The sequence below is a fragment of the Neofelis nebulosa genome, chromosome 10 (genome assembly GCF_028018385.1).
Source record: "Neofelis nebulosa isolate mNeoNeb1 chromosome 10, mNeoNeb1.pri, whole genome shotgun sequence".
NCBI classification, from domain to species: domain Eukaryota; kingdom Metazoa; phylum Chordata; class Mammalia; order Carnivora; family Felidae; genus Neofelis; species Neofelis nebulosa.
The window spans coordinates 10,188,871-10,213,186 of NC_080791.1; the positions used below are offsets into that span (position 1 = coordinate 10,188,871).

The 24,316-nt window shown below is 45.9% G+C and overlaps 1 protein-coding gene across 1 annotated transcript in view; it reads left to right on the forward strand.

The window, feature by feature from the left end:
* PTS (6-pyruvoyltetrahydropterin synthase) overlaps positions 1-22,620 on the forward strand; it is a 67,657-nt gene extending 45,037 nt beyond the window's left edge. Inside the window, exon 9 of the transcript XR_009250205.1 lies at positions 22,499-22,620. The gene's annotated coding sequence lies outside the window, so the exon portion shown is untranslated. The remainder of the gene's footprint in view (positions 1-22,498) is intronic.
* The last annotated feature ends 1,696 nt before the right edge of the window (positions 22,621-24,316 follow it).

Genomic DNA, 24,316 nt, shown 5'->3' on the forward strand with positions numbered 1-24,316 from the left:
ATTTGAAGGGGGCTCTAGAGATTGGAACGGTTCCTGACGGTGGGAGAGATAGTCTATAAAGCACATGTTAAAGTATCCTTGATCTGCAGCGCTCACAACCCAGTTGAGTTTGGAGACCATGGTGCTGTTGTAGAGTTGTGTGCTTTTCTTCAGCAGCACTTGGCCTGGGCAAGGGAGGGTAGAAGGCAGATCATGGGATTCTTTAGGGTTGGATTTTTTTTCCAGAAAAATGAGATTGAGGGTAGATGCTTGTGAGAGAATGGTTCAGGTGGTCACCTATGTGGTCTAGGCTGAGCAGGCAGCAAATAAAGGACTCAGGGTATCCGGGGTCTCTGTGATGCTGAGGGGTAGGCAAGAGCCACACAGGAAATGGATTGCTGTTTGGGGCTGGACTGTTGGAATTTAAGATTTCCAATGAGGGGCAATTCTGACAAGGTTCCTGGATGTGGGGAATCTGAAGGGAATGAAGATGAGGAGGTTCGTGAGCTGTGAGACTACTGTGTTCGGCAAATTATGGACATCCAGCAAGGTGGTAGGGAGAGATGAAAAATCTCAGCCTTCACTGATGAGATTGGAAGCCGATATAACCATGGGGCCAAGTCTCAAAATGGCAGGGACTTTTATAGGAAGAGGAAGAGTAAAGGTTTGGAAATGGCACTGGGGAGTTAAGACAGCAACTCCGTTCTTGATCTTGATGCCATTGGGGAGTGGGATGTTGACCAATCTCCATGGAACGTCACAAGGAAGCATTCAGGCTGGACTTGGTGTAGTTTGTGCTAGGTCTGAGGAGGGATGGGGCTGAAATCTGAGCTTTCACCACACTTTGGGTCCTGGAGGGTAACTTTTAACCAATGTGACCTCCATCCCCAGAAAGGCCACTTCTTTCTAATTTGCCCAAGGTGCCATAGAGGCTAGTGGTGACCCTGGGGAGTGGTGTCCTCAGCAAAGTTGGATTTCTTCTGAGATCACAGGGTAAGGTCACAGGAAAAAGGTAAAAAATGTAGGAGAGTTTATTAGGCTTTGGGGGCTTTGAATGACACACAGGAAATATTGCTGAGAGAGGGAAAGAGAGAGACAGGGAGAGGAAGGGTGGAGGAGCACTGAGGTGTCCTGAGGAGGAGGGGTGACTGGGGGGACTTTCACTGGGGACAGTGACTGGGTCAGCTGCCTCTGAGGCATTAATAGACTGGTGATTCCAAGGATCCAAAGAGACCGGTGATTCCTGGGGCCAGGCTGGAGCTCCACAATGATCCCATCTCAATAGACCACTGTGGTCTGTGGACATCTGCATCATGTCACAGGATACTTATTAAAATGCATGTTCCTGTCTTTTTTCTCAGCCCCAAAGTGATTCTTAAGTACCTTCAAGTTTGAAAACCCTAACTGGGAGTCTTGGTGGTCTTGGGTGCAGAGTGCCTACTGGCATTCAGTGACGACTCATAGGTATGACACCTAATACAGGGCCTGTCTGGTCAATGGTTGTCATACACACTGCGACCCCTTGGTTCTATTGGTGACCTCTGGGAGGGCATGAAGGCACAGCACCTTAGTGGTCTTTATTATTGGCCAATACCCGTGCTAGTACACGTGGGATGGGGGGGGGGCAAATATGGCTTCACTTTTCCCTTCTAGTACCTCAGTCACACTTCTGGGAACCCCCTTTTTTCTCTCATCTCCTCCTTTCCTCTTCCACAAACCTCTCAGTCTTTCCTGTCTGCCAGGGCCTTGCCGTGCGTCCAAGGGCCAGCATTGTCCTGGAGGCCAGTGTGTGGATGATGGGCAGAGGCCAGTGCTGAAGGCCCCCTCTACTTCCTTCAATCTACACCTTTTCTCTCTATTGCCCAAGGCTCCTCAGAAGTGGGTGGAGGGGAAAAGGAAAGAGAGGTGCAGGGGGACCAAGGACCCTGGCCACCTAGTCACCTGAGTCTTACACTCCAGGTCCATCCCAGCCCCACTATGGCGGCCATCTCTCTCCAACCCTCCAAACCCTCACTAATCTGAAACACTCCTGAAATTTGAATCAGAATTAAAATTCATTCCATGAAGTGAATGTTTATTTAGCTGAGCCGGCCTTAGATGTTTGGGCAATGCAGATAAAATGCATCAGTGCACAGTAAAGGGGAAACTCAGGGACATGGTGGTATTGTGAGATGTGCCTTAGAGAAAAGAGAAGGGAGACCCAGCATGGGCTTCATGTGCACCTGTAGCAAGTGGAACCAAGGGGAAGAGGGCCCAGAGGGCCTAGGAATGGGATAGCCTGTGGGAGTGGAAAAGAGAAGGCAAGTGTATGAAATGAGTCTTGTTCTGCCTCCATGTGGGGGGCCGGTTTCCTGAGCCAGACCCTCAGGTGGGGTGGTAGGAGATGATCATGAGGTTTGCGGGGTCCCGGAAGGGCAGGAAGGGCATGTGAACATCGGTAAGGCATGAGAAAGTGAAAAACAAACAAACCTCAAATGCTTGAACCTCCCTGCATGTTCAGCCATGTGAACGAACTGGCAGATGGAAAGCCTAGGATTCTGACCGTTGAAGGTAGTGAGGTGGTTTATTTAATCAAACCAATAAGTTAATACCATTCATTTAAATTTAATATATAGTCCTATAAGCTTGTATGTGGGTTTCTGTGTTTCTGACGCTGTCAGGCATGCAGTGGACTAATATGGGGGTAGGGGTGGGCAGTGCGTAGAGGACTTGGCGGCCGGCCACTGTTTTACAACACTGGATAATTGTGAAGGAAGTATGAAATCATTCACCGACAAGACGTGACGAGCATATGAGTAATAATACACCATCCCTGCCCTCTGGGGCTCTCAGGTGATCCAGGAAATAAGGCTTGTGGACAACTCACAATAGTTTAAGACTGGCCCAAAAAGCCATAGTGGATGTGGGGAGGCAGTCCCAAGAAAGAACAGGGGAGGGAGGAATTAAATCCAAACATTTTGGGTGTTGGTTTGCTCCCTCCACAACTGGATTGCAAAGTCTCAGAGGGCAAATACTGTACCTTCCTTTTGTGTCTCCCGTGATACTCTGCATCAGTATCTGTTCAATATCTGTTCACTCTTCTTCATTTTAATACCTGTAGGGCATACCACGTGCTCTGTGTATGTTAGGTGCGTGGTTTTTGTTAAGTGAGTAAAATTAATTTTTCCTGTCTTTTCTCCCCTTCTTTCACTTCCCTCCCATCTCCCAAGGATTTATATAGTAAATACTTGTTAAAATGAGTCATGAAGGGTGCCTGGGTGGTTCAGGCTGGTTGAGCATCCAACTCCTGATTTTGGATCAGGTCATGATCTCACAGTTTGTGAGATCGAGCCCCATGTTGGGCTCTGTGCTGATGGTGCAGAGACTGCTTGGGATTCTCTCCCTCTCCCTCTCTCTCTGCCCCTCCCTTGCTCACACATACACACACACACTCTCTCTCTCTCTCAGAATAAATAAACAATAAAATAAAATAATATAAAATAAAATGAATCATGAAATTGTCAATGACATTAGAAGTTCAACTTCACTGATAAGAAATTTCATGTATTACATCAGCAGAGATTAATAGAACTAAGATAATTTTCCACATTAATGAGGTTGCAGGTAGACTGAACTTTTATACATGATTAAAGGGAGAACAATTGTTCAGCTTTTTGGGGGAAGGCAACCTGACACTATTTGTCAATAGCTTTAAGAAGGCAGATCTCCTTCCATCTAGGTGTTCAGCCTCTCTGAATTTACCCTAAGGAAATAATTACTGCTGAGGGCAAAGAAGATAATCACAGCATTGTTCCTGAGAGTGAATGCTGAAAACATCTTAGATGCTAACCAATGGGGGACTGTGTGATTAGTGCCTTGAAGCAACTTATAATAATGTGGTAGAAAAGTATTTGAAAAATGAAATGAGAACATGTTAAAGCAGAATTAAGTAAAAAAAAAAAAAATTACAAAAAATCCAGGTCAGAAAGCTAGTGTGGTAGGAATTTTGTGTTTTTTCTAGCTATATGGTCTCCAGCAGGTCACTTGACCTCTTTGGGCTTTAGCTTCTTTTCTGTAAAAGGGGGACATTGCTCTCTGCCCTATAAGGTTGCCATGAGGATTGGTGATATGGATGTGGAACACTTGGTCTTAGCCTGCGTATTGATCAGGTGCTCAGTTCGTGATGGATATTATTACTCAATTTTTGTAAAAAAAAAAAAAAAGTGTATTTGTACAGTAAAAGGAAAACCAGTAGAAGTTATAGTGAAATGTTAGCAGTGTTGTCTCCAGCTGGTGATATTGTAGTGATTTTTTGCTCCTTCTTTAGGCTTTGCCCTTTTCCCAAATTTTCTACAATGAACACTATGGGAATTATATTAATATTATAATTGGAAGCAAAGTACTTAGAAAAGATATGGTCGTAACCTTGTATTTAAAACATTAGAATTAAAGAGGGGCTCCTGGGGGGCTCAGTCGGTTAAGTGTCTGACTGCAGCTCAGATCATGATGTCAGGGTTAGTGAGTTGGAGCCCCGCACCGGGCTCTCAGCTGCCAGCACGGAGCCTGCTTCAGACCTTCCACCTGTCCCCTCCATCTCTCTCTCCCTCCTCTGCTCTCTCTGAAAAATAAATAAACATTAAAAAAAATTAGAGTCAAAGAGATGAATTACTGATCCCATCTATGTTAGAATTATAAGAGACCTAGCAGTTTTTTGTTTAACTTCATTTTACAGTAGAGGAAACTGAGGCATGTCGCGACGGATTTCACATTTCCTGAGCCAGGGCTTTTTAAACTACACTAGTCTGTCTTTGAGGACATGGGGCTCAAGAGAGGGGCTGCTGTAGGCCTGACTGTTCCCCCAAACCATTGGTGCCCCCAGTAGAATCCTGCATCTTCCAAATCCCTTCTTGGATCTCCCAGTGAGAGACTTGTGCCTCCTTTCCTCTCCCCAGGCAGTATACTATCAGACAGAATTCATTACTGCAATCTACTTTTTCCTACCAGTCAAGTTTGACCAAGTTCCTTCTCCAAATTTCATTTTTTTTCTCAAGTGGAAACAACGATGTCACTGGACATCCTTTGGATTGTTTCCAGCCTACACGCTTCTCCTGGGTGCTATTCATTCTCACGTGGATGTCCTACAGGCACTTTCAGCTCCTTGTGCCTAAAACGGAATTACTGTCTTCCTTCCCAAACCCGGTTCTCCTCCCATATTGTGCCATAGAAAAGAGCAGACCCAGAATCCTGGATGACATTCTCTACACCTCCTCCTTCTCACCCCTTATTGATTAGACCCCTTACTGATTAGTTGTTAAGGCTCCCTGATGCAGCCCACATCACTCAATCAGTATTGATTAGCCCGAGGCATGCTCTGTCCAGATAGTGGGTCGGTAGGAGGAAAGACCTATGATGAATCAGACCTGTCCTTACGAAGCTAATCCTTTGCTTCACCATAAGCAAAGAAGAGATAGTGGGCTTTGAGATAAAGGGGAAGATATTTCTAGGGGTCCTTGGGGGAAGAGAAGAGGAGGCATTTTATCTGGACCTTGAGGCTAGTGTAAGATTTGGACATGTGGAAAAGAGGAAGAGAATTTCAGACAGGAGAGCAGGGAAAAGGCCCAGGAAATGTGCAGGAAGCACTTGAGCTCTCTTGAAGGATGATGTGAAGACAAGAGGAAAGGAGGGCTGGTGTGGGTCTGTGGAAGGACTTGACTTACATATATAGGCTTCTGAACTACAGAGCCCAGGGTCACAGGGGCCAAAGGTCAGAGTAGCCAGCAGAGGACATTCCAAGGACATCCTTTTCACTCCTAGGGGCTGGTGATGCTGTACAGTTGACCCTTGAACAGCATGGGTTTGAACTGTGTGGCTCTACTCATACACAGATTTTTTTTTTTTTTCAACGTTATTTATTTATTTTTGGGACAGAGAGAGACAGAGCATGAACGGGGGAGGGGCAGAGAGAGAGGGAGACACAGAATCGGAAACAGGCTCCAGGCTCCGAGCCATCAGCCCAGAGCCTGACGCGGGGCTCGAACTCACGGACCGTGAGATCGTGACCTGGCTGAAGTCAGACGCTTAACCGACTGCGCCACCCAGGCGCCCTGATTTTTGTTTCTTTTTGATAAACACAGGACTGTATATGTATTTTCTCTTCCTCATGATTTTATTCATAACATTTTCTTTTCTCTTGTTTATTTTTTGTGTGTGTGTGTGAGAGAGAATACAGTATATGATGTATATAACCTACAAAATGTGTTACTCAACTTTATATTATTGGTAAGGCTCTGGTCAACAGTAGGCTCTTAGTTAAGTTTTGGGGGGAGTGAGAAGTTATATGGGGATTTTTGACTGCAGTGGATTGGCACCCCTCCCCACTGACAACTGTACTTGGAATTATCAAGATTTGATTTTTTGCAAATCTGGTGTGAATCATTATCTCATTGTTTCACATATATTTCCTTTATATTGATGAATATAAGCTTTTGATGTGTTCTTTCTCATATTTATAGTGTGGTCATTTTGGCTTTCTGTTCTGTGAAGTGCCTCTTTCTATCCTCTGCTCATTTCTCTGGTTGTTTGTCATTTTCTCATTGATTTGTAGGAGTTTTTTTTATAGTACTGGACACTGAACATTTATTGGTTGTCTGTGTTATATCTTTCTTCAAAAATGGTTTGTCTTTTACCTTTCATTGTGGTGTGTTTTGCTGAGCATACATCTTTAATTTTAAAATAGTCATATTTGTAATCTTTTCTTTTATGAGCAGGGTTTTTTTTAGTTAGTTTTTTTTTTTTTTTAAGAAATCCTCTCCTTTTGTGAGATTTTAAAAAGGTATCCCCTTATATTTTCTTCTAAAGTTTGGAAGTTTTACATGTCACATTTTGGTCTTGAATTGACCAGGGATTAATTTTTGTGATTGTGGGAGATAAAAATCCATTTTTTTTTTCACGTATGGATAACCAATTACACCAACACCATTTACTGAAGAGGCCATTCTATCTCCAGGAACCTGTAATGCCAGTTATGGGGATGGGGTGGGGTATTTAGGGAGAAGGCTAGAGAAATTCTCTGATGACCGATGCTTTAGTAGAGAGATGAATGAATGGAGGAGTGAATGAACCATGCAGTTATCTGGGGGATGCTTCCCCTGGGCAGAGGGGAAAGCAAGTGCAAATGCCCTGTGGTGGAGTGCCTTCGGTGTTGGAGGAAAGGAAGGGGGGCCAGTGCAGTAGAAGAGAGCGAGAGTGGAGGCTGGCATGGGAGGTGGCAATGGTGTGCTTGCTGCGACCAGATCAGGAAGGAGCTTGTAGAACATAGTGCTTTGGAGTTTGCTCTAAATGTGATTGGCAGCCACAGGAGGGCTGTGAGCAAGGGATGGCATGACCAGATTTATGTTTTTTTTTTTTTTTAATTTTTTTAATTTTTATTTTTGGGACAGAGAGAGACAGAGCATGAACGGGGGAGGGGCAGAGAGAGAGGGAGACACAGAATCGGAAACAGGCTCCAGGCTCCGAGCCATCAGCCCAGAGCCTGACGCGGGGCTCGAACTCACGGACCGCGAGATCGTGACCCGGCTGAAGTCGGAGGCTTAACCGACTGTGCCACCCAGGCGCCCCGACCAGATTTATGTTTTACAGTGATCACATTGGCCCATGCATGGAGACTCAGCTGTGAGGGGGCTCACGATCAGTTAGATTGGTGGTGGTGGCTTGGATCATGGTGGCAGGGACAGGGAGGGTGGACGCTCAGGTTCAAAGTATTCTTTGAAGGTTGAGCCAAGAGAATCTGCTGATGGATTAGATGTGGGGTGTGAAAGAAAGGAGGGAACAAGGTAAGACTTGCTCATCGTTTCCTTCATTCTCTTCTGAAACTCCTCCTGGGTGTTTGTTAGAGTCTCTTAATCCATCTGCCATCTTAACTCATCGTTCCTATCCTTGGTCTCTTGGTGCTCTGGCTACATTGTGGGTGAATTCTACAGTGCCTTCTTTCGGTTTACTCATTCCCTCTCTGTGCCCAGCACAGGATTTTTGGTGGCTGTTTGAGTTTTAAATTCAATTACTGTGTTTTTTACTTCCGTGATTAAAAACAGTTTTTCATGTCCACCTGTTTTGGTTTCATATTTTTTTGTTCTTCTTGAAGTAGATATCGAGAGGTAGAGGTGGATGTGTCTCGGGCTGAACCCTAGGGATCTACAGGAATGGCCCAGTGCTTACGTCCGTCAGTCCTGACCACAGCAAGGACTGGGTGCCAGCCCTTTGCCCTCCCTCCCCCGTCGTGCCTGGAGAGGGGTGCTGGTGCCTCCCCAACTGTGAATCCCGCCACAGGTTGCTAGGTAGTACAGCTGCAGCCATCGGGCTCGGACCTCCCACTAAGAACACGGCCCAGGCTCTGCCGCATCGTTCTGCCGTTGAATCCCAGCCTCTCCTCCAGGAAGAGGTGGATGCTTCTCTGGTCGGCAACCTCAAAGCCCCTCAGTCTGAGAGTCCAGGTCCTTCTAGAGTCTGATGTCTGGCCTCTGGCCGGGCTAGACCTCCTTGTGCCACCAGGGGAGAAGAGGGCCACGGGGACCTGCACACACACTCCTGCTCTTCTCTGTGAGTTTTCCCCAGCGAGGGCTGCTCCAGAAGGCCAGCTGCATGTGCTGCCTGGCCGTTTGCCCTTTCCTGTGGTGGACGTTAACGCCTACGTTCATCTCTCAGCCATCCTCCACATGCTTATGTATGCCTGCTATGCTGTTTCCTAAAACTGATTTCACGTGGCTTGGTTTAGGTTCAGGTTGTTGCTGGTTTTGGCTGTTAAGCTTTAGCATTTGATTTCTGCATGTATTTTGTAATTTTGGATTTGCAGGCTCATTTGGAATGGGAAGCTTTCAGATTTTTTTTCTTTCTCTTCCTATGTGTTCTCTAGGCCTAGAAGTGTTGTAGCTTCCTGCTGGCTTCCTGAAACGCTGGTCCAAAAAAATAAAAAAAAAATTAAATTAAATTAAAAAAGGCCTCCATGCTGGTAGCAGGTGAATGGGAAAGGTGGGGATGGCACAGGGAGTGGCCCAGCTCAGTTCCTGGAAGGAATGCTTTGTCCTCCAGCTCCCCAGGCCCATGGCTCCCTAGGAAGCTGTCACCCCAGGCAGCACTCGGCAGCAGTTTTTTGCAGCTTCCTTTTTGATTGGGGGTAACCTCAACCCAAAGTTGACTTGAAGCAGGGGAACACTTGTAGTTCTTCTTCTTTTGTTGTTGTTGTTGTTGTTGTTGTTGTTGTTGTTGACCAAGGCAGGGTAAGAGCCCATTTGGCTCCTGAGAGGATGCTGCCTAAAAGAGGAAGAATGCAAAGTGGTCCTTCCACAAAATCTGGTAAGAATCCCCCCTGGTAGGGGACTGGCTAGGACATGTTTCATAAGGAAGTGTCTCCCTCTAGTGGCCGCAAGGGTATATTTCAAGATGCTGTCCTCTGTTCTTTGCTCTTGGGGAGTTTCCTTGAAGCTCTAGAAGATCCACCAACATGGGGGTGGGAGAGCCATAGATTACAAAGCCCTCCATCTGGTCATCTGATTAAAATGAATGGATTCTATCGTCACTGATGAGAGAGAGAGAGAGCTCCCCATCAATTTCCATGTTTCTCCTCATTTTTCCCAGCCAAAATTTGCAAATGGTTACACGTATGTTAATTAGTGTTATTCCTGGAAACTCCAGAACAGTTGTCGTCCTTTCCGGTAGCTTCCTTATTAAGTGGTCCCTTTCATGGTCTTCTCTAAGAGGTTTAGCAGAGCTGTTCTTTCGGTTGTTGTAAACAGGCTACTCCACAGCAGTTGGCGGGAAGTAGGGGAGGAGGAGGTTGACAGGACAGCAGAGCAACAGAGGGAACCTATGTCCCAGAGCCCGCTCTCTGGGTCTAAGCTCACACTGGAGCAATAGTCTGGTTTTTGCCCTGGTTCTACCCAGTAAGGTGGCCTGCCTTCTCTCACTATCTGCTGCTGACCTTGCCCTGAGTTCTGCTCTAGGGCTAGTTCCCCCACCCCATCGTGGTCCCTCTGACATCTCTCCACTCTCTGCACCTTATGGCGTTTCAGTCTTAGCACACACACCGCCAGCTAACTTATTCCCTTGGTATTTCCCAGTTCTGTTTCCTGAGACAGAATCCTAATTGATGTCCCCCACCTTTTTTTTGGTGCTTGGGCACATCAAAGGTCTCTGGCCAGCCAGCGAATTGGCCCTTTGGGAGTTTGCTTCCATTGCAATCAGCTGGGCCGGGGAGGGTGTGATACAAAACAGAACTGGCTGGAGTTGACTTTGTAGCCAGGCCGTTTCCTTTAAAAGGGCATGGCTGTGGCACACCATGGGACTGTCCCATTTGGAAACTCACCTGCGGCTGCAGTGAGTTGGAGCCCCGGTCTGGGAACTGAGTGATTTGGTCTGCCTTGTTGGGGGCTGGGAGCTCCCACAGAATGGAAGCTTCAGGATATCTCTTGGTGGGATTCATCTTCTCCATTTGTCCTGCTCTGTTTCCCGTTCTCATTGTGTGGTCAATGTTAAACAGGGGCACAAAGAATGGCTGTGTGTCCCTGAGGTGGGCATGATCATGACATACTTTATGGGCAGGTTGATTGGTCGCCTGATGAGGGGCGATGTCACATTGGGGCATAGGGGATAGGGAATGTGGATGGCACTGTGCCATTTGTTCAAACTTAAAGGGCACTTCTTCCCCAAGACACTTCACTGACATCTTCCAGAAAGCTGTTGAAGTAACCAAACCTATGATGAGCACAGGGTGAGAGGGGTCCTCACGAGTTGTGCACTGCAAAACTTGTCGTACTGTTAGTGGCTGCCTTGCTCTGCCCACATTGAGCAGCGTCTACATCTCCCTTGCTTTGCATTTCAGGTATCCTTGCAAAGGTCTCATATGGCTGTGGCACAGGGGCCCCCGTCACTCAGGGGACACAAGGGTATAGGTTTGGGGATGTGGAAAACTTTTGGGGGAAAAGTAGGGGAGAGTTAACATTCATTGAGCACTTCCTACATGCTAGGTGCTATGCTGTATTGTGTCCTTGTTCATACTTTTGTATCATATCTGTGTTGTGGCTCTCATTATTCCTGTTTTACCGCTAAGGAAACTGGGCTCAGAGGTTCAGCCAGAGCTGCTACAAGTCCGCTAAGGAAACTGGGCTCAGAGGTTCAGCCAGAGCTGCTACAAGTTGTATGTTTGCACTGCTCCTGGAGACGCTTTTCACTTTGTACTTAAAGTGGCCACATTGGTTATGGCCAAATTATAGAAAGAGCCCAAATGCCCATCAGCTGATGAATCGATAAAGAAGCTGTGGTACACACACACACACACACACACACACACACACACACACTGGGATACTGCTCGGCAATGAAAAAGAATGCAACATTCTTGCCATTTGCAACAACGTGGATGGAACTGGAGGGTATTATGCTGAGTGAAATAAGTCAGTCAGAGAAAAAGATATCATATGTTCTCGCTCCTATGTGGAATTTGAGAAACTTAACAGAAGATCGTGGGGGAAGGGAAGGAAAAAAATAGTTACAAACTGAGAGAGAGTCAAATCTAAGAGACTCTTAAATACAGAGAACCTACTTGGGGGTTGATGGGGAGGTGGTTGGAGAGGCAGGGAAAATGGGTGATGGACGTTGAGGTTGGTGCTTGTTGGGGTGTTGTACGTAAGTGATGAATCATCAATGAGACACAGAGCCCACTGCAGGCTGTGTTGGGCTGGATCGTGACCAGAACGACATGGCTCTGGGGTGTGATGCAGTCAATCTGAAAACTGGATAGAGTTCTGAGTTAGAGGTTCTGTATCCCACAGAACTTTGGTGTTAATTGGCCTGGCATGGACCTCTGCATCTCAGTTTTTAAAAGCTCCCAGGTGGATTCTAATGAGCAGCCAGGGTTGAGAAGCACCAGTCAAGACTAGTCCTTCATCGTACAGAAGAAGAGGACAGGTGCTCTGGGAAGGCAGGTACTAGCTCACACTGCTCAGCTGAGGGGCAGGGAAAGGGGGAGGCAAAATGAAGGAGGAAAGAGGTGCATGGCCTATTGGATGAAAGGAGGCCATACTTGTCTCTTGGCACAGGTGGTGCAGGGAGGTACTTTGTTATTCACCGGGAGGCTCAGGACTGACTCTTAACCAGCGCGTTCTGTGAGACTGATCCTTAGAGGGTATTGTCACTATTGTGTGAGGAAACCAGATGTGACTCATGCCAGGAAATTGCCTGCTCTTGTTATCGTTAACGGGAAAGGCAAAGCCATTGTAAGAAAAACATCCAGGAATACAGTGTCTTGAAGAATACCGAGGTTTATTTCTCTCACATTTAATAGTCCACGGTGAGTAGATGGACTCATTTATGCCATCAGAGGATTCAGGAACCCAGCACCACCGCAGGGCTTTAGCACTGCTGACTGAAGCTGGGATGCTGGCTCTTCTGGGTTCCAGAAAGAATGTGGAGGAACCCGTGGAGGTATTTTAAGTGGCAGGTGTCACTTTTGCTCATTTTCCAGTGGTGAGAACTTTGTCTCATGGAAGCAAGGGCATTGGGAAATGTGGTCCCTTCTTGGTAGCCAGCACCCAGCTCTACATCTATTCCTATAAAAGGAGAAGGCAGATTTTGGTGACCAACGAATGTCTCCATGGAAGACCTCAAGGGAATTTATTCCTGGTGCCCTCTTGTAACCACTCTTCCAGGGAGTGGAACTATTTTCTTGCCACAAAATAGTTTCAAGCACCTCCAGTGAATCGGGCAGGTATGGGAGCGGGAACACAGCCCAGGGGGCCCTGGGTTAGATGTTTTCCATCAGGGAACATTCCCCAGAGGCGGCAACATCTGGACTGAGTTTTGAACATGAGTAGGACACAGTAGGCAGAAGACACAGCCATGAAGAGGGTCAGTGGCCAAGGGGGCAAGGGATGGCTTGAATGTGACAGAGTGGTGGAGGTGGGCTGGAGAGAAGAGCAGAGCTGGACCACACAGACTCTGAGCAAGTGAAATAACACAAACTTTCAGCTGGTGGTTTCGAGGAGAGAATCCGTTGGCATCTCCCTGTGAAAGGGCACTTTGGTGGGATTGGGCCCCCCAGTTTTAACCTTTATTAAAAAGACAGTAAGAAAAATCTGGACTGAGCTTTTTACCTCACCTGAACTGCACTTCTGACTTCCCCCACGTGAGGTTAGTTAAGAACGGATCAGCCAGGCCTTGGGAGATGCACCGTTGTGTGATGTTATGAGATGGTTTTGCTTGAGCCCGTCTGGACTGTGCCGTAGTAGAAGTGGCATCCTCTGGAAGGGAAGGGTTGTGGAAGGGAGCGATGCACAGCATTGTGGTTATGGGAGGTAGGCCAGGTGAGGTACCATCTCTGACTCAGCCGGGAGCATGTAGGTGCCTGGCACATTCCTGGTGGTGGGAGAGGAGAGACTCCTGGCCGTGAAGTTGGGTGGTGTGACATGGGATGCAGGTGGTGAGGGGCCTTTGGCTGCACTGAGGTCTCTGTAGGTTCCTCTAGTCCTTCAGGAAATTCATGAAATGTAGCTGGTCTCAGACATGCCATGTGGTATTGGACGAGGGTGGATTCCATAGTTAGGGCTGAGAAGGAAGCATCTGAAGAGGGCCCTTTCTCTGGTGGCCAGAGTGGTAGTTATGGTGGTGGCCCTGGTTGGGGGCCGCCGTGCTTTGCAGAGCAATGAGCTCAGGGGCACCATGGTGGAGGCCTGGTAGGGAGGCCAGCCTAGAAGGTCTTCCACTGCAGGGGCCTGTTCTTGAGTTCCCGTGAGGCAGCCCTGGCCCCTCTCAGAGACCCCTGCCGGACGTGCTGACAGGTTGGTTGGTGGGAGCTTAGAACCTAAGCCCCAGGTGGTAACAGTTTGGGGATTGAAAGTAAGTTTGATCTGGCTTTATAGTTACTGGTGATGAGGTCTAGAATATTCCACTTGTGCTCTTGTTAACCACCACCCCCTCATGTCCTCGTGCCCCTCTTGGATTGTAAAAACTCATTCTTCTATAAGTTCTTGCCTTTCTGTTTCTCAACTTTGTGTCTCTTTGTGTCTTCCTCCCTGCTTGTTCTCTCTGTGTCTCTGTTTCTCTCTCATTTCTCCCCATGACATTGCCCGTGGGCAGACAGTCAGTCACCCCATGCTTCCAGTGTTTGTTCTCTCTCCGGCCTCTCCGGCCTCTGCTACAGACAAGGCACCATTTCTCCACAAGCAGCGGGGAGACTGTCTGCCTTTCTTGTGAGCTGCTGCCTCTCCCTCTCATTGCTGGCTTCAGGAGGTCTCTGTAGGCCCTCACACCAGACCAGCTTCCGGCTCATTATGAAAAGGGGGGTGCTCTGCTCTTCTGAGATAAAGCGTCAGGGGCAGAGCCTAATGACTAATGCCTGAAGCCCAGGGTCTCTGGTGCTGGCTTCCCAGGGCAGGCAATTGGAAACTTTGCTATTAAGAGCCATCTCCTTTGTTCCTACACGTTGCTGCTTTCTTGTTACCGGGTCCATGTTAATTGCTTTTCTGACGATTTTTCTGGCAAGCTATTTTTGCTGTAAAGGAGTCTGGGGTTGCTGATTCATGTGGAGGTGGTGTCATAAGCCCCAGAGGGTGCAGTCATGGTGACCTGATGCAGAGCCCGGGAGGCTCCACACAGGATAGAAGATAATGAAGTTGAGTCACGAAGAGTTTGTTTTAAGCCATCAGTGATGTAGGCTCAGAGCCTTAAGCAATGATAGCAGCCTGTAGCCAAGCCTTTCTAAGGGTGTCATTCTCGTGGTATGTGTGGTTTATTTATTTATTTATTTATTTATTTATTATTTTTTCAACGTTTTTTATTTATTTTTGGGACAGAGAGAGACAGAGCATGAACGGGGGAGGGGCAGAGAGAGAGGGAGACACAGAATAGGAAACAGGCTCCAGGCTCCGAGCCATCAGCCCAGAGCCTGACGCGGGGCTCGAACTCACGGACCGCGAGATCGTGACCTGGCTGAAGTCGGACGCTTAACCGACTGCGCCACCCAGGCGCCCCATGGTGTGTGTGGTTTTAGCAGGCCACTCTTCCAGGGAAGGGGCCTCAGGAGGCAGGCGCCTGTGTGCTGGACTAGATGACTTCTAGGTTTCCCAAGACCCCATGGATACCAGCGCAGCACAGAGACTAGCACTGTGGTGTTCCGTCTCCTCAACCCCACATCAGAGTGTGTGGATGGGGGACTCAGTAACTCGGTGATCACAAATATTAAGCAACATCCTTCTATGTGCCAGGCATGGTGCCGAGGACTGGGGACACCACTGTGGGCAAGTCACAGCTGCCACCTCAGAACAGCCTCCAGTCTGGCTGCAGGGACAGACCCACACACATGCAATTAGAAGGCAGTGTGGTCAGCCCCAGTTACACTGAGCACAGAGGAGAGGTACTTACCCAGTGAGGGCCAGAGCAGGCTTCCTGGAGGAGGAATCAAGGGAACTGAGTCTAGAAGAATAAGCAGGCATGAGCTAGGCCAGGTAAAAGGGGTTGTAAAGGCAAGGAGAGGAAAGGTGAATTGTTTTCTTGCCTGCACCACCCAGTTTAAGAATAATATGGTAGAAGCCAGCCATAGAAGAAGGGAAAATGACAAAGCGCTGGTCTTTTGACTTTACAGACCAAAGTTTAATCTCCTGTCCTTTGTACAAGGGCCTCAGACTCTGTGTCCAGCTGGCCAGTGTCTGACCTGTGTGTCCCTTTCATAGTTCCTTTCACGTTGTGGCAACCTGAAATTTCTGGCACTGCAGGTGAGCAGGTCCTGATAATCCCTGCCTCACTCAGAGACTGTCTAAAATGTGTGCCCTGTGGTACCCAGTGCAGTGCCCATCAAATCCTTTCCTGCGGCTGTGTGTTAGCCCCCTACCTGTCAGGGTGATCAACGGGAACTTGGCAGAGGCAGCCACCAGTCACACATGCCATTAAGTTTACAGCAGAACACGGGCCTGGCCACAAGATGAGGCTGCGGGAGGCCTCCCTGTGTCAGCTCCCAGCTGGGGAATCAGAGAGGCATGACCTTCCTGGGGAAGAGGGACATCTCTCCTGGTCTCTCCTGGGGGGAGATGTGTGGGGGGACTGGAACCTCTAGAGGGTGAATTCCACTGTGGGCCACTTTCTCTTCTAAGGACTCTGGGAACTAGCCTTGAGGGTCTGTTTCCTTTGCTGCTGGCCTCAGCTTTTCTGGGCAAATAATGGAAAGTCCACGGGAGGTGGTGTGGTTTTATGAAAAGTCAGCTGGACCTGAATTTGAATCTTAGCTCTGCCATTCAGCTATGCAGCCTTGAACATGTCTCTGAATCTTTTTTTTTTTAATTAAAAAAAAGTTTATTCATTTTGAGAGACAGAGAGAGAGAGAGAGAGAGACAGAGAGCATGAGCCGGGAAGGCGCAGAGAGAGAGGGAGAGAGAGAGAGAGAGAGAGAGAATGCCAAGCAGGCTCTGCACTGTCAGTGGGGAGCCCAGCCAAGGACTTGAACTCACAAACCACAAGATCATGGCCTGAACTGTAACCAAGAGCCAGATGCTTGACTGACTGAGCCACTCAGGTGCCCCACACTTCTCTGGATCTTGATTTCCTGGGGATTAATCACATCTATTTTTTTTTAACGGCTGTTGTGAAGATCAAAGCATAGCACATCTAAAGCACATTCTTCAAACCTTTATCTCCCTGGGCTCAGTGTAGTGGCTGCATTCATTCATTAAACAATTATCGATCGTCTACTTATTGCTACGCATTATTCTAGGTTCTGGGGAAACAGTAACGAACAATATTCCCTGCTTTCATAAAGCTCACTTGATTCTGATAAGGAAGCTAGAAAGTAAATAAACTAATAAATAAACAGGATATCTTCAGCTAGTGATAAGAGCTAGAAAGACAAGGAAACAGGCTGACAGAGCAGAGAGGGATTTGGTAGGAAGCCTGAGAAGGCTTCAGGGAATGGGTGCTTTTAAACCAAGATATGAAGGCTGAGAAGGAGTCTGCCTCTTGGCAGGACCTGGGGAAGAGTGTTCTGGGCAGAGAAAATAGTGAGGAGGAATGTGTGCTGAGAAGGGAAGGTGCCTGGTGTATAACAAGCGTCATGAACTCTGAGGAGCATGGCATGAGATGAGGTGGTGACCTGGAGCTAAGTCCTTGCATGTTTCCAGACTGTGCTGAGATGTCCCGGGGCCCTGCAGTGAATTCAAGGGCTCCACGGGATATGTTAAATGTTTAAGTCGACACTTAACATCTGTTGGATCCCATGTAAACTACCAACTAATCAGGATAATTTGCGGTTTCACCATTAGATTGCTTTACATGCTTTTTGATGGTATCATATCTTCATGAAGCTGTCTTTTTACTGGTGGCTGTGGTCAAATGCAAGCACCATGCATCTATCAATATAGAATAGGAAATAAGGGTGGCAGTGTCTAATCTGATTCCAAGGTTTGAGGTGCTGTGTAGTACCCAACCAGCACTCACATCCCATTAGTAAGTAGTTGGTTATTTAAGAATGCAATAAAAATAATTGTTTCCAACTTATATGTATTTTTCCTAATGGCTATTCAGTTATTAGGACATAAAGACTTATTATATTGTTTGGGCTTAACTACTTAAGAACCGACCCTTAGGTATTTCTTTTGGCCTAGGGGGACTGTGAAAATAATTACTGAGCCACTAAGGCCTTAGGAACAGAGAAGTTTGGAAACCCACCCTGGGCTAGGTCAGAGGCACTCTCAGGGAAATCCTTTTCAGGCACTGGGCCTGATATTAGGTGTGTGTCTTTGCACAGACTCAGGAGTGTGTGTTTGTGAGTGTGCAAGCATCTGGAAAAGGTTATGTAAGTTTTCTCACTCTGTGGGTCCCTGGCCTTCCTGTGGGGACCATTAGGATCACCTGGGGAACTCTGCCAAATAACAGTTTACTGTTCTCAGCCCTGGATATTCTAATTCGGTGTGTTTGGCAGAGGGGTCTGAGTTTAGAAACCTGTGCTCTCATTCGCATTCCTTTAGGCAGCCAGGATGGCCCAGATTTGGGGGTCTGGTTGTTATCAGGTGCACCTGCGGGCCAGGCTGTGGTGAGGAGTGGAGGGAACTGTGGGGCCCCGCAGAACCTTAGAGGAGGTCGGCGCTGGCAGCACCCATCCCCATATCCGTCCTATGTGCACATATCCGTCCTATGTGCACAGCGGCAGTGACCCGAAAGAAAGGCGCTTCCTCCGTAGGAAGTTCCAGTGGGGGAAAGTCCTCGCTCTCCCAGGCCCACTGATCACGCACCTCCCCCGGCCGAGCGCCCGCAGACCCAGATGCCTGGGGAGGGTTTTGGGGTAGAGTGGCAGGGGAGGGTCGGGATGGCTGGGTGCGGCTGGGAGAGGGCGGCCGAGAGGTGGCAGCAGCCGCCCAGCGGAGCCTCCGGGCCTGGCGTGGACGCGCGGGCGGCTCGGGGACGCGCAAGTGGCTCGGGGACGCCTCTGCTCGGGGACGCGCGGGTGGTTCTGGGAGAGGGCGGCTCCGGGACTCGGGAGAGGAGGAGGCACGGAGCGCTCAGACCGAGTCTGGGTTCTCTGAGTGCGGCGGCCTGTTGACGTCAGAGCCCAGCCTGGTTTCTACACACAGTTTGTGGGGGAACCACACATTGAGTTAGGTAACACGTACACGAGCCAAGGCCCTCGGTACACAGATGAAGAACCTCGGTCTCATTATAGTGTGACGTGAATTTTTTTTTTTTTTTTTTTTTTTTTTTTGGTGGCCGTGGTGGGGGGAGGGAGGGAGATTTAAAAATAACTCCATTGCTGGTGTCTAAAATTTTGCTATTACGGGTGCATTCTCATGTCTTAAGTATTGTTCTCTAAGCTATGGGAAGGAGCAGTGCATTAGACCTGACCTCTTTAGGGTCAATCAGTGACTTAATGTAATCTTTCCTGGCAAGAGAAGGGTTACCCCAGAGTACTCAAGAAACAAAGAAGACTGAGGGCTCAAAGGTACTTGCCAGTCAAACCTTGGAGACCAGGGCAGTCTCTGGGAATGTCGCAGCACCTTTTATGTTGGGGAAAGAGCAGCCCCATATCCATTTTGTGAATGTTTTAGGGAGGATTAATGAGGTACTAGCACAGGGTGGTTGGTCCAGTGCACTGCATTATTATTATTATTATTATTACTATTATTATTATTATTATTTTGTAAAAGAGAAAGCACCTATACTAATCCTTTATACATTATGAAATCAATCCCTCCACTCCCTTTTTTTCCTTTAAAATATATTTTATTGTCAACTTAGCCGACATACAATGTGGTCTTGGCTCCGGAAGTAGATTCCTGTGATACATCACTTACGTATAACACCCAGTGCTCATCCCAACAAGTGCCCTCCTCCATGCCCATCACCCATTTTTCCTGTACTCCCATCTCCTACCCCCATCAACCCTCAGTTTGTTCTATTTGAGAGTCTCTTGTGGTTTGCCTCCCTCTCAGTGTGTAACTTTTTTCCCCCTTACTACCCCCATGGTCTTCTGTTAAGTTTCTCCAGTTCCACATATGAGTGAGAACATACGATATCTGTCTTTCTCTGAGTTATTTCACTTAGCATAATACCCTCCAGTTCCATCCATATTGCTGCAAATGCCAAGATTTCATTCTTTTTCATTGCCGAGTAGTATTCCATTGTATATATAAACCACAGCTTTTTTATCCATTTATCAGTCACTGGTCTCTTTCCATAATTTGATAGCACTGCTATATACATTGGAGTACATGTGCCCCTATGAATTAGCACTCCTTTATCCTCTGGATAAATTCCTGGTAGTGCTACTGCTGGGTCATAGTATAATTCTATTTTTAATTTTTTGAGGAACCTCCACACTGTTTTCCAGACCTCCACTCTCTTTCTTTCTATCTTCTCTCTTTGAATTAGGGAAATGGTGTGGTATGGCACAATGAACTTTTAAGCCAGAAGTTCCTGGCTTGGAGACCTCTCTCTGCCACCCCTTCACTGGCTGTGTAATTCTAGAAAACAGTCTTTTAATTCTGGGAAAAAAAGCCTCAGTATTCTCACCTGTAACATTGGAAAAATGGTGCCCGTTGGATGTTTGTCCCGAGCGTCAAGTTAAATAGTGGATGGAAAACACTTGGTGTATGTATTGACCTCAGGTCTAGGTCCTGTGTGTGTAACAATAGTATCTTGGAGAGCTTCCTCCACTCCGCTCCGCTCCACCCCGGTTGAATTTTCGTGTGTTTCTCAGTGACACCAGTGACTCTGTTGAACAAGGCTGTCTGGCCTGAGGACTCTCCCATCTTACACTGACCTCAGGTATAGAGGGCGCCACCTTGATGCAGAATTCAGCATCTTTTCGTGCCAGATTGTAGGAATCTTTTACCAGAAGAAATAGAAAGTATTAGTAGGCAGTAAGATCTAAATATCATTTGAAGCCTGGTTCTCCACAGGCTTCTTCAAGGAATTTAACATTTGTTTATCCTTATAACAAATTAAAATGTTTCCTGTGTGTTGTCCAGAGGTCTTCAAACCAAATATGCAGAAGCTGGGAAGAAGCTTCATTTGTCTTTTTAAGGAAAGTCCCCTACTGTCTTATGTAATGTGTTTCTAAAAATGTATGTGAACACCAATCAATATTTCTCTGATTGTTTAATTGAGAATGAAATGGCACTTGTAGGCTCGCAACTGTGTAGGACAAAGACTTTTGTATATTTTTATTTCTCTCTGTTCCCCCTTCCTACCTGAAAGTTTATTAGTTAAATATGGGTTTGGGATCTGGGTTATTATTAAATATTTGTTGTTGTTGTATGTGTCCTGGCTCTATTTTGACATATATTCTTTCTTGTAACTGTATTTAAACAATCATTTTAGACCCATCTCTATGTTTAATAATTGGTTTCACTGCTCACTACTAGTCCTTTTATATTCTGATATTTTCATTTTTGAGCTCCTAATGTTAATGCATCACTTGTGCAGTTGTAATATATTTTAAAGTGATTGAAAGAGGAATATGTGAGTGGCAGACATTTTGAGCTCTTACCAATGTCTTTCTGTTGTTCCCTCTCAAAAACGAAACTTACCCATGAATAAAATTCTTGAGTCTAAGTCTTTTTCTTGTCCAAACTGTAGACATTGCTCTATCATTGTAGAAGAGAAAACCAAGGGCAGCATGGTTTTTATTCCTTTATAGACATTTACCTCTTTTTTTTTTTTTTTTTTGGTTTGGATGTATATGGAAAAATGTTTTTTATTTGTTTATAATTTTAAAACTTGTCAGAATATCCCTGGATTACTTTTACCTGGATCCTGGTGAGCCCATTTCATCCCAATCAGCTTCCCCTCTTCCCATTCTTTTTCAGAAAGTTTTCTTTAATTATATCTTGAAGGATTGCTTCTCTTTTGATCTGGATTTTTCTTCAGCAGTACAATTTTTTCGGCTGAATCTCTATTCCTGGTCTTCCATGGCAAAGATTTTCTTTTTTAAATTTCTATATATTATTGAATCTAAGATGGTATTGACTATAAGAAGCACTATTTTATGTACAACTAGAGGAAGGAAAAATGCTGCCAATAAGCTATGCCATCATGCCATAATTACAGTCCTGTGAAATCAGTAAATTGATCACACACAAGTCCTTCCTTGTTTTCAAATGTTTCATCTATTTTGGGGGATTTATTAGTTTCTCCTGCCTTCAACTGCATTGTTTGGCATGTCACAGACAGTCCATTTTGCATGCATCTCAGTGACAAAACCTAGTTTGTACTTCAAGAAAACTTCTCTCTTTCTTGGATCCTATCAAGTGCTTGGTTTTTCTTTAAAAACAAAAAAGCAATTGCAGTTATTGCTCCAATAATATACTTGCTTCAGTCATATCAGATTATCTCCTGCTGGTCTAATTCCATGCCTTTCTGCATACACAATAACTTCTTGTTTCAATGCCAAATCATAGTGTAATTCTTTTAGAAGACATTTCAAATGGCAATTAAACTCACATGTAATCACAACAATGTACATAACTCAATTAAAGTGCTTACAACATGAATAGCTGAGACTAAAGTTTGCCCATGGCCAGGACTTGCTAGCCTCACCGTGACAGCTCCCTGGTCCAAATGATTGTAAGATGTCACTGATAGTAAGACTTAACCTGATTTCCAAAATGTTAACATGTGGGAAAATGGATGTCTTTAGGATCAGTGAAACAGGATAGTTCAATTCTTTGTTCCCTTCTCTGCATTTTGAAAGCATTTCTTGAGTTTGCCATCCATAATACTTACTTGACCTTCTGCCGTGTAAATTCCACTCATTTACTGCTTTTTATATGGCTTTTAATTTTTATTCAATACTTTCATTTTATTGGAAAAAAATTTTAAGTCAAAAGCAGCTTCCTTTCCATCTGTCCTTGGCCTCCATCAGTCAAATTCTCCTTTATAAGCCTGAAGCCCCATGATATTTACCAGGCATCTGGGTTCCCCAGTGATGTATGTGATTTATAGGACTTCCTCATAAGAATGTTCAGTGAACTCTCATCCATGCTTTACCCCTTTCCCTACCCCTCCCTTCCAGATAAGTGCCAGGAAATGACAAGGACAACCTTGGAGGCCACATGATGAAGAACTTTTGTTAGCCTGGGTGCCCCTGGGTGGAGAGCTGCTCTTGAAAACTGGGAACAGCCTTGGGCTGTTTTGTAAGTAACAGATCAACTTTTATTATATTTCATCTGGTATACAAATATTGAATGTATGTGTACAGCAGCTGAAGTTACTGTGATAACACATATTCTGAAATCACCAGGTATCTTTTCTAAAAGATTTCTTTAAGAATGGCTCTGAATTTTGCTTTCTTAAAATTTTTTTTTATTGTTGCCAGTAAAAGAAGAGTAATTTTACAGTGAAACTATCTCAAACAAGGTAATGAAGTTATTATTGGATTTTAACACTCCCATCATTTCTGCCAAAAAAAAAAAAGTTTCAGGATACAGTTTTTCCCCAGTGGGTGTGTGGTGTTCTGATTGGCTCAGACATTTGATAAAAGAGAACTCTCACAAAGGGCTGAAATTTGGATGGATAATAACTGAATATTGTTTTAATATTGTTTTGGATGAACTATTTTAAAAACTCTACTCTTAAAATTTTTAACTAATTTCTACCTCTTGTGTCCTAAAAGTTCTGTCTCATTGTTTATTTTATTTTTATTTTTTATTAAAAAATTTTTTTAATGTTTATTTATATCTTGAGAGAAAGAGAGCAAGACAGAGCGTGAGCAGGGGAGGGGCAGAGAGAGAGGGAGAACAGAAACTGAAGCAGGCTCCAGGCTCCAAGCTGTCAGCACAGAGCTCAATGCAGGGCTTCAACCCACAAACCACTAGATCATGAACTGAGCCGAAGTTGGATGCTTAACCAACTGAGCCACCCAGGTGCCCCTCATTGTTTATTTTAAAAGAATCACAATTAGGCTTAGGATAGCAAAAGAGCCCTACCCTGCCATTGCATTTTTGTAAGAACCTAAAATATCATCTCTCGTGGAAGTCTGTGAAAGTTATCCTCATCTCTCTTTATTTCAGCTTGTTTTCCATATGGTTTTCAGTTTAACTTCACAGGGCCACATTATGTTTTTCATATTATAGATGCCAATTTCCCAAAATTTTCTTCTGGTTTCTATAGCAAATCATCTTCAGAGGTGTGCTCTTTTTCTTAGTCTTCTGGGTGATGCTCTTTTTCTCGAATGTGGCACTGTCCTTCTGTAGACCCCATGCGGATCTCCCCTCGACCCTGACCCCCTTCACTTTACTTACCTTTAAGCAGGTAGTGCTCTATGGAGACTTGGTGCTTGCTAACACAGAGGAAGTGTGGGTTGTCCTTGGCTTTGCTCACTACCCTACTTTTTAGGTCTGTAGCTAGAGGGCCAGTTGAGGTGCACAGCTTCCTTGTAGCTCCCAGAACTGATGGGATTCATCTTGATGAATGATGAACTGATGAACTGTTGTGGGATCTCCTCCTACTTCTGCCTGTAACATTCGGAACTGACGGAGTATGCACAAATCTTACTCACCAGCACAGACTGCCTTCATCCTGCCTGCAAAGCATCATATGTGGAATAAATACGTTCCACAATGTGATGGGCCATTGCTAGTCCTCTTCTACTTCCTGCTCCATGCCTTCCCGGGAATTGTATTCTGTGAATGGATGTAGTTATATTGGGCAAGATGCAAAAGTTTGCTGGCCCAGGCCCAAAGTAGCACCCGGAGTAAAAAACCAGATTTTTGGTAGCTTTGGCCCTGGGTCTTTTAGCTGGGGGTAGAAAGTAGGAGAAAGGCAAAGTCTTCCCATAATTTTTTAGGTGGATGAGACTACCCTGTTTATAAGGTGAAACATGGATTGGGGC